The sequence below is a fragment of the Chiloscyllium plagiosum genome, unplaced genomic scaffold (genome assembly GCF_037043375.1).
Source record: "Chiloscyllium plagiosum isolate Xiang-an unplaced genomic scaffold, Cpla_swu_hap1 HiC_scaffold_27, whole genome shotgun sequence".
Taxonomy (NCBI): Eukaryota; Metazoa; Chordata; class Chondrichthyes; order Orectolobiformes; family Hemiscylliidae; genus Chiloscyllium; species Chiloscyllium plagiosum.
The window spans coordinates 60,170,442-60,185,866 of NW_028270165.1; the positions used below are offsets into that span (position 1 = coordinate 60,170,442).

Below are 15,425 nucleotides of genomic sequence, written 5' to 3' on the forward strand. Positions count from 1 at the left end.
TTTGTTACTCCACAAAATTGAAAGCACCATCCCACTCTGTTCTCACTCTGATATAACTAATTCCCCTGAAGCTGCTGATTCAGGATCTTACAGGGGCAGAAAAGCAAAAACATCAAGACTAATGTCAAGATAAATCCACCTGAAAGTGAATATCTTTCACCACACTGGGATACTGCTGAGTGTGAGCAGGTCTGCTTTTGGGAAGCAAACAAAAAAGTGCCAATTCACCCTGAACCTATGACCCTCCAGTTCGGGACTCCCCCATCCCAAGGGAAAGACCTTGTCCATTTATCCTATCCATGCTCATGACTTTATAAAAGTCTATAATGTCACCTCTCAGGCTGTGGCGCAATGGGGAAAACAGCCCCTCCCCACACGGGTAATTAAGACACATACCTGAGTTTGCAGCGTCTGCTCCCTCCCTGGATTCACTCCAGTTGCCACAAGTGAATAGATTTCCCCCCTCCCCTCTCTGTCCCTCCCAGGATGAAGAGTTGCCCAAAGAGAAGGAGCTTCACTCAAACTGACAGGGCCACTGCTGCATTGTGATGCCATCAATGGGAGGGGGAGGGAAAAGGGATGAAACAAAAGGGGAGGGGCGAGGTGCACAGTTTTCAGGAATCCCTTCCCTTCAAATAACCCCCACAGTGTGGAAGCAGGCCACTTGGCCGAACGAGTCCAAACCAACCCTCGAAGGGTAACCCACCCACACCCATTCCCCTAGACCAGTTGCTCTACTCCCTGACTATCACACCTAATCTGCACGTCCCTGGGTACAATGGATAACTTAGCATAGCCAATCCCCCCTAACTTGGACAAAGTTAAAAATCACAACACCATATTATAGCCCAACAGGTTTATTTAGAAGCTCTAGCTTTTGGAATCCTGTTCCTTCATCAGGTGATTGTGGAGAATAAGATCATACGACACAGAATTTATAGAAAAACATGACAGTGTCCTGCCACTGAAATGATACATTTAACAAACCTGGATTGTTAAGTCTTTCATCTTTTCAAATGGGTTGCAGGTATCATTAATATGCACACCCCAGTCTTCCTGGAAGGAACCTTCTCCATATAATTTTAATAACAAAGTGACATTTCTACTCAGCTCTGCAAATATAATTCTGCAAATATACACTCACTCCTGTGGACTTGTGTGTGTGCACACATGAGAGAGAAAATGTCTATTTCCATCCTGTTTATCTCTGTCTATTTGAGAACAGATGCCTTACTTCTGTTGGTGTAAATATTGTTGTAAATCATAGCTGGGTTCTCATAGATAGATGTAAGAGAGAGAGAATTCCTCAAGTAGGACAGAATCGGACTCCTGGGAGACCCCCATTTCTGGTTTACTTCCGAATGAACAAACATTAAACACGAGCACCTATTCGTTTCAAATTTGGTTTCATTTTTCGTGTGATTCCCTGCTATGATGATACTATGTGTCTGGATGGTTGACAGGCTGGGAAATTGTGGATTGGGGCTTGATTGGCTGAATGCTGTATTGTTCCGGAAAGTGAAAAAAAGAAGCGGCGGGGGGGGCAAATCTTCCGCAAAAATCCAGCAAAACGGAGAACAGACCGACATCTTACGCTGTGGGAACAGGGAGATCAGCACAGGACCAAGAAATCAGGACCTGAAATCCGAGCTGACACTCTGTGATCAGTGCTTTCATTAGCAGCACCAACCCTCTACCTTTACCTCGCTTCCCATTTGACCAAACCCTCGATATTCAGGATCCAATGCTTGCCATCCTGAAGCCATGTCTCTGTAAGGAGTCTCGGATCACAATTATTCTCTTCAATGTGTGCAGTCAACTCATTCACTTTTGTTACAATGCAGCACACATTCAAATACCGTTTCTGGTTTCAATTTTTGTGATCTTTAGAATCCAGTTTTGATTGCTGGTACATTTACTCTCCTTGTCCCCATCATTCTCTAAAGTTCATTTCCCACATCACTACACTGCTCACTGGCCTTGATTTGGATTGTTCATGCTAAATTGCCCATAACGTCGAGGTTAGGTGGGTTAGCCATGGGAAATGCAGGGTTGTAGTTTCATATCCAGCCTGCTCTGCCATTCATTAAGATCATGGTTGATCTATCCATTGTCTCAGATCCTCCCCGGAGGAGAAAGTGAGGTCTGCAGATGCTGGAGATCAAAGTTGAAACTTTATTGCTGGAACAGCACAGCAGGTCAGGCAGCATCCAGGGAACAGGAGATTCGACGTTTCGGAAGAAGGGCCTGTGCCCGAAACGTCGAATCTCCTGTTCCCTGGATGCTGCCTGACCTGCTGTGCTGTTCCAGCAATAAAGTTTCAACTCAGATCCTCCCCTCCCTGCATTGTCCCAACTACCCTTAATTCCCCTATCATTGCAAAAACCCATCCAACTGCGTCTTGAACAAACTTAACGAAGCTGCCTCTACTGCTTCCTTGGGCAGAGAATTCCATAGATTCACTACACTCCAGGAAAAGCAGTTCCTCCTCATCTGTGTCCTGAATCTACTCCTCCTAATCTTGAGACCTGGTTTCATTCACCAGCAGAAATGACTCAATAGGTAGGGCTTCATCCCCACAGTGCAATGAATTCCCACTTTCCACCAAAATCCCGGATGTACTCACTCACTCAGTTGCTGTCTCACAAATGCAGGATTTCATAGTAACTTATTCTGCTCCCATTAAGGGCAAAGCATCTTTGAAAGCTGCTCTGAAACTCCAGCCTTCACAATCACACTTCTGCTTTCACCAAAGAAAATTAGAGTCATACAGCATGGAAACAGACCCTTTGGTCCAAATTGCCCAGCCAAACAAATATCCTAAATTAATCTAGTCCAATTTGCCTGCAGGTGGCCCATATCCCTCTAAACCCTTCCTATTCATGTACCCATCCAGATGCCTTTAAAAATTCTCAAACATATGCCTTCTAGTTTTGAACTCTCCTACCTTGGGGAAAAGACCTTGGATATTCACCCTATCCATGCCTCTTATGAACGTCAATAAGGTCACCCCTCAGCCTCCAATGCTCTCGGGAAAATATCCCCGGCCGAATGAGCCTCTCCCTGTAGCTCGAACCCTCCAACTCTGACAGCACCCTTGTAAATCTTTTCCGACACCTTTCAAAGTTTCACAACATCTTTCCCGTAAAAGGGTGACCAGAAATGAATGCAGTCTTCCAAACGTGGACTAACAAATGTCCTACACAGCCATAACATGACCTCCCAACTCCTATACTCAATGCACTGACCAATAAAGGAAATGCCTCCTTCACTATCCTGTCTACTGGTAACTCCACTTTCAAGGAACTATGAACCTGCATTCCAAGGTCTCTTTGTTCTGCAACACTCCCCTTAACGGTGTCAGTCCTGCCTGGATTGCTTGACCAAAATGCAAACCACATATTTCTCTGAATTAAACTCCATCTACCACACTTTGGCCAATCAGCCCACCTGATCAGTTCTAATTTATAGTGAACTCTCTTTCCTTGCTTATTCTTTAGAAGTTGAAAATCTCTATCCCACACACTCTCCCTCCATTCTCAGTTTGCTGAACCTAATCCCTGCTGTAACTCATCCTGAAGGATGCAGTTGATGCTGGTTAATAGGCCCACAAGCAGGGGGGTTCTAACTGAAACAAAGAATACTGAACGGCCTGGAAAGAGTGGAAGTTAGGAAGATGTTTCCATTGGTTGGAGGGATTAGAACCAGTGGGCACAGCCTTAGAGTAAAGGGAAGACCTTTCAGAATGGAGGTAAGGAGAAACTTCTTCAGCCAGAGAGTGGTGAATCTATGGAATTCACTGCCACAGAACGCTGTGGAGGCCAGGTCACTGAGGATAATTAGAATGTAGAACAGTACAGCACAGCACAGAACAGGCCCTTCAGCCCACGATGTTGTGCCGACCATTGATCCTCATGTGAGGTAAACCTAATGTACAAACCCTCAAATTTCTGTGACCATATGCATGTCCAGCAGTCTCTTAAATATCCCCAATGACCTCGCTTCCACAACTGCTGCTGGCAATGCATTCCAAGCTCTCAACTCTCTGCGTAAAGAACCCACCTCGGACATCCCCTCTATACTTTCCACCAAACAGCTTAAAACTATGACGCCTCGTGTTAACAATTTCTGCCCTGGGAAAAAGTTTATGGCTATCAACTCTATCTATGCCTCTCATTATCCTGTACACCTCAATTAGGTCCCCTCCCTTCCTTCCTTTTTCCAATGAAAAAGGTCCGAGCTCAGTCAATCTCTCTTCGTAAGATAAGCCCTCCATTCCAGGCAGCATCCTGGTAAACATCCTCTGAACCCTCTCCAAAGCATCCACATCTTTCCTATAATAGGGCGACCAGACCTGGACACAGTATTCCAAGTGCTGTCTAACCAAAGTTTTATAGAGCTGCAACAAGATCTCACGGCTCTTAAACTCAATCCCCCTGTTAATGGGAGCCAAAACACCATATGCTTTCTTAACAACCCTGTCCACCTGGGTGGCAATTTTAAGGGATCTACGTACCTGCACACCAAGATCCCACTGTTCCTCCACACTGCCAAGAATCCTGTCTTTAATCCTGTACTCAACTTTCAAGTTCGACCTTCCAAAATGCATCACTTCGCATTTATCCAGGTTGAACCCCATCTCCCACCTCTCAGCCCATCTCTGCATCCTGTCAATGTCACGCTGCAGCCTACAACAGTCCTCTATACTGTCAACGACACCTCCAATCGTTGTGTCGTCTGCAAACTTGCGAACCCATCCTTCAATCTCCTCATCCAAGTCATTAATAAAAATTACAAAGAGTAGAGGCCCAAGAACAGAGCCCTGTGGAACACCACTCACCACTGACTTCCAGGTAGAATATTTTCCTTCCGCTACCACTCGCTGTCTTCGTCGACCAGCCAATTCTGTATCCAGACAGCTAAATTTCCCAGTATCCCATTCCTCCTGACCTGCTGAACGAGCCTACCATGGGGAACCTTATCAAGTGCCTTACTGAAGTCCATATACACCACATCCACCGCTCGACCCTCATCAACTTGTCAAGTAACATCCTCAAAGAACTCAATAAGATTTGTGAGGCATGACCTGCCCCTCACAAAGTCGTGCTGACTGCCTTTAATCAAGCCATGCTCTTCCAGATGGTCATAAATCCTATCCCTCAGATTCCTTTCTAACAGTGACTGGTGTAGAAGGATGCTGAGACCCCTTCCTACATCCACCATCATTCGAGATGAAACGTCAACTCTCCTGCTCCTCGGATGCTGCCTAACCTGGTATGCTTTTCCAGTGCCAGAGAGAGTGAGAGAGCCCGAGAGAGAGCGAGATACAGGGCTCCCTATTGGTCTATCAAAATAAAGTTGCGCGCCTTTTCTACGGAATGATTTGGAGATGCCGGTGTTGGACTAGGATGTACAAAGTTAAAAATCACAACACCAGGTTACAGCCCAACAGGTTTAATTGGAAGCACTAGCTAGTGCTATAACCTGATTCTGGATTAGTGGTGCTGGAAGAGCACAACAGTTCAGGCAGCATCCAAGGAGCTTCGAAATCGATGTTTCAGGCAAAAGCCCTTCATCAGGAATAAAGGCAGTGAGCCTGAAGCGTGGAGAGATAAGCTAGAGGAGGGTGAGGGTGGGGAGAAAGTAGCATAGAGTACAATAGGTGAGTGGGGGAGGGGATGAAGGTGATAGGTCAGGGAGGAGAGGGTGGAGTGGATAGGTGGAAAAGGAGATAGGCAGCTAGGACAAGTCCGGACAAGTAATGGGGACAGTGCTGAGCTGGAAGTTTAGAACTAGGATGAGGTGGGGGAAGGGGAAATGAGGAAACTGTTGAAGTCCACATTGATGCCCTGGGGTTAAAGTGTTCCGAGGCGGAAGAGGAGGCGTTCTTCCTCCAGGCGTCTGGTGATCAGGGAGCAGCTGTGAAGGAGGCCCAGGGCCTCCATGTCCTCGGCAGAGTGGGAGGGGGAGTTGAAATGCTGGCCCACGGGGCAGTGATCCACATGGGCCCCCGATCCACACCCACTCCCCTATCCCCATTGCTCTACATTTAACCCTGAGTCATGCACCTTACCTGCACACCATGAGGAATTTAGCATAGCCAATCCACCCTAACCTGCACATCCCTGGGCACTATAGGGAATTTAGCATAGCCAATCCACCTTAACTTGGATAAAGGTTAAAATTACAACTCCAGGTTGTAGTCCAACAGGCTTCTCTGGAAGCAGTAACCTTTGGAGTGATATGAGACATAAGCATGGAAACAGACCCTTCGGTCCAACCTGTCCATGCCGACCAGATATCCCAACCCAATCCCACCTGCCAGCACCCGGCCCATATCCCTCCAAACCCTTCCTATTCATATACTCGTCCAAATGCCTCTTAAGTGTTGCAATTGTACCAGCCTCCGCCACTTCCTCTGGTAGCTCATTCCATACACGTACCACCCTCTGCATGAAAAAGTTGCCCCTTAAGTCTCTTTTATATCTTTCCCCTCTCACCCTAAACCTATGCCCTCTAGTTCTGGACTCCCCGATCCCAGGGAAAAGACTTTGTCTATTGTTGGAAGCAGTAACTTTTGGAGTGATTTGGGTCAATCCCCGCTTCGGACAACTGTCTGTGTGGCATTTGCACATTCTCCCAGTGTCTGAGCGGGTTTCCTCCCACAGTCCAAAGATGTGTAGGTTAGGTGAATGTGTCATGCTTAATTGCCCCATAGTGTTAGGTGCATTCGTCAGGGGTGAATGTAGGGGAATGGGTCTGGGTGGGTTGCTCTTTGCAGCGTCGGTGTGGACTTTTTGGGCTGAAGGGCCCGTTTCCGCACCGGAGGGAATAATTATTTATATAAAATGCCCCCGATCCATTAGAGTGCCCAACATTAGTTTTAATTGGGTAGTAGAAATCTGAAGTATAATTGCTCGCTTCAGGACATCCAGACGTGAATGAATTTGACACAGGACACATTGGGCAACCATTAAAGAATCCGTTGTATTTCACCGGGTTGTGGACTCATGCAGAGACACGAACAACTTACTTTGATTTGCAAATGGAACGGCTGACAGATATTAAGAGTTTGCACACTTGGTTAAGCAGCTACATGACATAGCCAGGATTTAGGAGGCTCAAATCCCTAATTTGGACTGTTCTGGAAAGTGTGTGCTTCGTTAGCCTTGGAAGGAAGGAAGGAATAAACAAAAGCTGACAAACAGATATGAGGAAAGTTGGAAAATGTTACAGAGAGATACACACAGGCATAAGTTTGCAGGAAAGTTAACACTTCATAATCTGGTTTCAATGCACATTAGCCTGGGTATGGTACTGATATCACAGGGGCCTCAAAAAGGGTACTCCCTCAATACTCAAACCAAAATGTGGGTGACCCCTGCTGGACTGGTTTGTGTTCATTCTTTGTTGCTGCCTATTTCAGTTGCTAATGTACATTATTGTTAACACTCACAAATCTGGTGGCACCCAGATTTTGGGAAAGCAGCTAGGAAAAGATCTGAAGCGTGTTTAATTTGTAAAGAAACAAGATGCATACTCGAAGAGGGATGCCCTGTGTTTGTTAACCACTTCCTTGCCTGGTCGGCCTTTTTTACTGGTTTACAACTTGCGTATATAGTATCACCTCGCATACTTAGTCATGAATATTGTCTAATAAGAGTAGATGTATTTAGTAGATGAATCAAAACCATCTCAATGACTGAAACAGCTGACACTGGATTGTTGGACAAGTGGGAAATATTTGCATCAGTTAACCAAAGCACTTCAAAGTTTACAGTCATGGGTACGGCAAGCTGAAGAATTAGGACCGGGGTATTTTGCAGCCTGCTTCCTTGGGCAGAGAATTCCACAGATACACTACTCTCTGGGAAAACCAGCAGCCCTCACTTCCTCCTCCTCAACTCTGTCCTAAACCTACTCCCCCAAAGCTTGAGGCCTAGTCTCATCCACCAGCAGAAATGACTGGATAGGTTAGGGCTTCATCTGCAAATTGCAACAAATTCCCACTTTCTCCCAAATTCCCAGATGTACTCACTTAATTGCTTGCTGTCTCACAAATGAAAGATTTCATTGTATCTTCTTCCAGTCCCAGTAAGGGCAAAACATCTTTGAAAGCTGCTCTGAAAGCCCTGTCTTTGCAACCACACTTCTGCTTTCACCGAAAACAGTTAGTCATACACCACAGAAACAGATCCTCCCGCCCACACGTCTATGCCAACCATATATCCAAAATCAATCTATTCCATTTGCCAGCATGTAGCCCATAGTCCTCAAAACCTTTCCTATTCATGTACCCATCCAGATGTTGTAATTGTACCAGCCTCCACCACTTCCTGTCAGCTCGTTCCATACATGCAGTACCCTCTGAGAAAAAGTGGCCCCTCAGGTCCCTTTTAAATCTTTGCCCTCTCAGCTCAAACCACTGCCTTCTAATTTTGGACTCCCCTACCCAGAGGAAAAGACCTTGGCTATTCAACCTATCCATGCCCCTTATAAACTTCTATCATGTCACCCCTCAGCGTCCGACACTACAGGGAAAACAGCCTCAGCCTATTCAGCCTCTCCCTCTCGCTCAAACCTTCCAACTCTGACACCAGCCTTATAAACCTTTTCCAAACCCTTTCAAGTTTCACAACATCCTTCCATAGGATGGAGACCAGAATTACACACAATATTCCAAAAGTGGCCTAACCATTGTCCAGTGCAGCCGCAACATGACCTCCCAACTCCTTCACTCAATGCTCTGACCAATAGAGAAAAGCATACCAAACATCATCTTCACTATCCTGTCTACCTGCGACTCCACTTACAAGGAACTATGAAAATGCACTCCAAGGTCTCTTTCTTCTGCAACACTCCCCTTGTGTAAGTCCTGCCTGCATTGCTTGACCAAAATGCAACACATCACATTTCTCCAAGTTCAACTCCATCTGCCCCTCCTTAGCCTATCACCCCATCCAATCAATTCTAATTGAAAGTGAACTCTCTTTCCTCTCTTATTCCTTAGAAGCTGAAGATCTCCATCCCACACTCCCTCCATTTTCAATTTGCTGAACCTAATCCCTGCTGTACCTCATCCTGAAGGGTCTGGTTCATGCTGATTAGCAGGGCCATACTCAGGGGAGATCTAATTGAAGCATACAGAATACTGAATGGCCTGGACAGAGTGGTTGTTGGGAAGATGTTTCCATTGACCCGAGGGCACAGCTTTAGAGTAAAGGGAAGACATTCTAGAATGGAGCTAAGGAGAAACCTCTTCAGTCAGAGTGGTGAATCTATGGAATACATTGGCATAGAAGACTGCAGAGGCCAGGTCACTGAGGATATTTAGACTTAGATAGCTAGGTTCTTGAGTATTGAGGGGATCGAGGGTGACAGGGAGAAAGCAGCAGAATGGCGCTCAGAAACTGATCAGCCACGATTGAATGGTATGAGCAGACCTGATGGGCTGAATAGCCTACTTTCTGCACCGATGTCTTATAGTCTCTTGCTGTCCAGGACACAGAATTGGGAGCAGGAGTCGGCCATTTGGTCTTTTAAGCCTGCACCAGCATTGAACAGATCATAAATGGATATGGATCTCCCTACATCGAGATGCAGAGGCTGGGACTTTTTTCACTGGAGCATCAGAGGTTAAGAGGTGTCCTTAGAGAGGTTTAAAAAATCATGAGGGGTATAGGTGAGGTGAATGGCAGGTGTCATTTCAAGATTAGGGAGCAAACTTTTAAAGCGAGAGTAGAACGAGTCTAAAGACATGAGGAGCACATGTTTTTTTTTTAAAAAAAGAGTGGTTTGTGTGTGGAATGAATATCTAGAGGAAGTGGTGGGTGCAGGTACAGTTACAATGCTTAAAACACATTTTGATAAGTACGTGAATAGGAAAGGTTCGGAGGGATTATGGGAGAAAGTGAGGTCTGCAGATGCTGGAGATCAGAGCTGGAAATGTGTTGCTGGAAAAGCGCAGCGGGTCAGGCAGCATCCAGGGAACAGGAGAATCGACGTTTCAGGCATAAGCCCTTCTTCATTCCTGAAGAAGGGCTTATGCCCGAAACGTCGATTCTCCTGTTCCCTGGATGCTGCCTGACCTGCTGTGCTTTTCCAGCAACACATTTCCAGCTCGGAGGGATTATGGGCCAAACACAGGCAGATGGGATTAGTTTGTGAATATAGTGAGCACGGATTAGTTGACCTGAAGGGTGTGTTTCTACGCTGTATGACTGTCACTGTTCTGTACTAGTCTTAAAACTATTTTCTTGCCTTCCCCAAGAACCATCCACTTCTCTGTTCAAAAATGATATGAACTCAGGGGGTCATGGAATATATTCAAGGCTAACTGCAGGAAGGCATCCCCACTTCTAAACTCAATTCCTCTTGCTCATATACCACTTGCCTTGCTGATCGCTTGCTGCACCTGTCTGACAACTGGCATTGACTGGTGTAGAAGGACGCTGAGGCCTCTTTGTCCATCCACACATCATTCCTGATGAAGGGCTCTTACCAGAAACGTCAACTTTCCTACTCCTCGGATGCTGTCTGACCTACTGTGCTTTTCCAGCGCCACACATTTTGACTCTGATCTCCAGCATCTGCAGTCCTCACTTTCTCCACTTCCCAATATATGACCATTTAAACAATACACCTCATTTCTGCTTTTTTTTTTCCCCACAGCAAAATTTACAACCCAGGAACCCTGTGGTACTGCATTTGCCATGTGTTTGAGGCACAGACCTGGACCAGCTTTTCCAGAGTCTGTCCTCCTTCTGGATTCACTCCCTTTCTTTTTAGTTGCTGCAAGTCAACAATTGGATCCCAGCATGAAAATAAAAGAAATAGAAAAGGGAGTGAGAGAAGAGAGTGCTGTTGGACAGAGGAAGGAAATTACAGTCTTGGATGAAACTCAATCTTCATTCAGAGAGAGAGAGAGGAGCAGCAGCAGCTTCAGAAGCTCATGGGTCAAGATTAGAGTGGTGCTGGAAAAGCACACGTCAGGCAGCATCCGAGGAGCAGGAAAATCGACGTCTCCTATTCAGACAATAGGGCTGTTCTGAATGGTAGGAGGACCAGGCTCCTCATTGGGCCGGCAAATGTAAGTCATGCACCATTTTTACAGACAGATAGAAGCATGTGCAGTTTTTTGCAGACACCGGCGAACATGCGCAGTGCTTGCTGACACCGAGGAGCACGCGCAGTAGGCTCTGTAGATATGCTGGCGTAACTGACAGATTCAACTGGCCAAATGTCAATAGGAGGAAAAAAGGTAGAGCCACAATTTTGTTTCACCTTCCCAGCCCCGGCTCTACATAACCGCGCATGTTCCTTGCTTTTCTCCTTACCCTCACCCCTCATGATTTTTCAAATCTCAATAAGGTCATTCCTCAACCTCCTCCATTCCAGTGAAAATGTCCCAGCCTCTCCCTATAACTCAAACCCTCCAGTCCTGGCAAAGTCCAAGTAAATCCCTCTCTAATAGTATTCTTCCTATTACAGGATGACCAGAATGTACTCCGTACTCTAAACAAAATGGCCTCACCAACATCCTGTACAACCTCAACATAGAACAAAAAAAATTTACAACCCAGGAACAGGCCCTTCAAGCCTAAGCCGATCCAAATCCCCTGTCTAAACCTATCGCATAATTCCTGAATCTGTATCCCTCTGCTCTCCCCTTACTCATGCATCTGTACAGATGCTGAAAATGTGTTGCTGGAACAGCGCAGCAGGTCAGGCAGCATCCAGGGAACAGGAGAATCGACGTTTCGGGCACAAGCCCTTCTTCAGGCCCGAAACGTCGATTCTCCTGTTCCCTGGATGCTGCCCTGTTCCAGCAACACATTTTCAGCTCTGATCTCCAGCATTTGTAGACCTCACTTTCTCCTCCATCTGTACAAATGTACCTTTTCTTTTTATAGATATTTTTACTGAAAATTTAACATGTTCTTACAAGTTTACAAATTTAAAAAAACCAAGTACAAACACTAATATACAATTAAATCTTAAATAAATAGCCAAAACCTGTCAAACAAAAAGAAGAGATACAGAGAAGAAAAAGACAAAACTCAATTACTAATCTAACCTATAACTAACCAGAGTGTATGATCAAATATCTTACATTATTCAAAAGAAAAAAGGATAACATAGTAATGAAGTAGTGAAGTACATGCTCGGAATGAATTAACATCAAGTTGTAATAAAGCCCGAGCCAGAACTGTTACCTCAACTAAATGAAAGCCCTTGAAAGAATGGCCGAAATATCTGTATCTTTGAAATTCAAAAAGGGCTGCCATATTTTATAGAATAATTCAGTTTTTTGGTGCACCATATTTGTAAGGAGGTCAAGGGGAATACATTCCATGATTAATCTGTGCCAATTCGGAAGTCCGAGAGGGCCCTCAGCCACCCAGTTTACTAAGATATTTCTCCTTGCATAGAAGGAGAGAATGGAAAATAATTTCCTCCCGTGCACATCCAGAGAAGGTAAGCTCGAGAAGCCCAGAAGAGGAGATACTATATCTACTGTAATTTCCGTTCCCAAGATGTCTGTCAGGGCGTTTACTACTTTGGTCCAGTATTTGAGGATCTTATGGCATGTCCATAAGCGGTGTGTAGGAATGCCCACCTCTGTTTTACATTTGGGACACATTGCAGATGCTCCTGCCCTAAATTTTGCCAATCGTTCTGGTGCCATATGGGCCCTATGAAGTATCTTTAACTGAATGGTCTGGGTTCTGTTACAAATGGAGATTTTTTGGCATTTTCCCAGATGTAATTCCACATTTCTGTAGAAATTTCCAGCCCCAAATCCTGATCCCATGTTCTAAGCAGACGGTCCATATCTTCCAACGCTTCATCACGTAATAAATGATAAAGAGTGCTGACTGAGGGTACACCCACTGGCCACAACACTCTACGTTCTCTATCTGATTTATAGAGAACATCTAAGAACGCAGTCGTCTTCTGTATGTAGTCTCAAATGTAGAATTATTGAAAGAGGTCTCCATTAGGTAATCCAAATTCCTGATGCATCTGTTCAAAAGTCATCAGGACCCCCTTCTCAAACAGATCCCCTAAACAGGAGATACCCCTGGATCTCCAGGATTTGAATGTGGCATCTGTAAGCCCCGGCTGAAAACCCCATGCCCCCACTATAGGAGTATAGCGGGATGTTTTATGTGAATTACCCTCGTTTTGCCGCATTATATTCCAAGCTTTAATTGTGTTTAGTACTATAGGGTTTCTATAGTGGTCCGTAATGATTTTCATCTTATCGAAAAATAAGAGTTTAATAAGAGAGCACTGTACTTGAGAAGTCTCGATGTCCATCAGATTGATTGCGGGCCTGACGTGACCCAATCGTATGTAGCTTAACTGATACTTCCTTCAAGTCTGGAAAATCCAGTCCTCCCCTTGCCAGTGGAACTTGTAGCTTCCTTAGCTTAATGAGGAGCCGTCTATGGTTCCAGATGAAAGAACCCAGCCAACCATACAATTTGCACAGTGCCAGCCTCGGCAGCATCACCGGAAGCATTCTCATAGGGTATAAGAGACGGGGCAAGACATTCATTTTAATTAGGGCTATTCTACCTCGCCAGGAAATTGGAAGGTCTCCCCAGCGTTGAAGGTCCTGTCTTACCCTTTCCAATAGATGCACAAAATTGGCCTTGTATAGCTGGCCAAATACTGGGGTGATAAAAATGCCTAAGTATAGGAAACCCTCCAGAGACCACCGAAAGGGGAAGTGGGACATACTCGTGAGGCCACCCATCTGCATGGCCTCCGATTTTGAAAAATTAATTTTGTAGCCTGAAAATGCACTAAATGCATTAATAGCTTGGATTAAGCGAGGCACGAACATCAGAGGATTACTAAGAAAAAGGAGATCATCATCTACTTATAGGGTAATTTTATGTTTACCTGTACCAACCCTCGGGGCTGTTATATTAGAGTCAGCCCGTATAGCTTCCGCCATTTGCTCAATTATTCGCGTGAATAGCAACGGTGAGAGACGACATCCCTGACGGCAGCCCCTACCCACACTGAAGCTATCCAAGCCTAATCCATTGGTGATCACAACTGTTTTGGGATCATTATACAGTGTTGAGACCCATTTGGCAAATACGTTTCCAACGCCAAACCTTTCCAATGTATAGAACAGGTATGACGATTCAACCCTGTCGAATGCCTTCTCCGCGTCCAATGAGACTACTATTCCTGGTATTTTTTCCTGATGACAGACTTGATTCACATTCAAGACCCTTCTAATATTATCAGATGATCTACGGCCCTTAATAAACCCAGTCTGCTCCTCTTTTATGATATATGGCAGTATCCCCTCTAGCCTCAATGCTAATGTTTTACAGAGAATTTTAAAATCTACAGTTAGCAAGGATATTGGTCTGTATGATGCACAATCTTCTGGATCCTTTCCTTGTTTGAGAATTCAGTGAAGGTGGGAAGCAGCCCTGACTTATATGAGTGGTTGTACATGTCCATAAGTGGGCCAGCTAATACTCCTGTGAACTCTTTGTAAAATTAAACCTGAAAGCCCTCTTGGCCAGGTGCCTCACTGCTCTGAAGTTGCCTGATTACGTCAAGTATTTCCTGCGTTGTTGGGGGAGCATTCAGGAATGATACCTGTTCTGGGATTAAGTCCGGAAAGGCCAGGCTTTTAAAAAAGGACTGCATCCTCCTGGCTCTATCTTCACAATCCTGCGATCAGAATAGAACTTTCTGAAGATTGTGTTGATCCTTTTAGGATCGTGAGTCAGAGTACCAGCACTTTCCCTGATAGCTTGAGGGGCCCCGTTTTATCCTTGCGAGAAATGCGAAGCATCTACGAGGTTTATCGCCAAATTCATATAATCTTTGTTTTGCAAATAATATTTCCCCCTTTGCCGTTAGGTGAAGGCGGTATTCAGAGCAGTCCAAAGGGTCATAATCCTTTAGTAATTTGGCAATAGAAGGTCTGTCAGCGTATGCTGTTTCAGCTGCTTTTAAGCGAACCTCAAGTAGACGCTGTTGTTTTCCCTTTAATTTTTTCTGGGTCACCGAGTATGAAATGATCACAACTCTCGCATAAGCTTCAATAGTCTCCCACATCATTGACGGGTTACGAGCCGTACCTGAATTAATTTCCAAGAAAGCTTTAAATTCTTGAGCAAAATATTTTGTAAATTTACTATCCTTCATTAAGAAGGAATCCATACGCCAATGTCAGGGGGATGCCTCATTGTTCCTAGACTTGATTTCCATGTACACAGCAGCGTGTTCAGAAATTATTATATCATCTATTTTACAGGATGATAAGGAATTTTAAAAAGTCGAGGGGGCAAAAAACATGTCAATTCTAGTGTGACATTTATGTGGATTAGAGTAAAAAGAGAAATCTCTGCCTTGTGGGTGGAGGCACCTCCACACATCTACTA

General features: G+C 45.0%; 3 protein-coding genes across 5 annotated transcripts in view; 1 reads left to right on the forward strand and 2 right to left on the reverse strand.

The window, feature by feature from the left end:
• LOC148144324 (uncharacterized) overlaps nt 1-15,425 on the reverse strand; it is a 222,541-nt gene that overhangs the window by 100,060 nt on the left and 107,056 nt on the right. The window lies entirely within an intron of this gene.
• Nucleotides 1-15,425, forward strand: part of LOC122543538 (uncharacterized) — a 144,810-nt gene that overhangs the window by 52,004 nt on the left and 77,381 nt on the right. The gene's annotated exons all lie outside the window — the stretch shown is intronic.
• Nucleotides 1-15,425, reverse strand: part of LOC148144325 (uncharacterized) — a 46,171-nt gene that overhangs the window by 5,815 nt on the left and 24,931 nt on the right. The window lies entirely within an intron of this gene.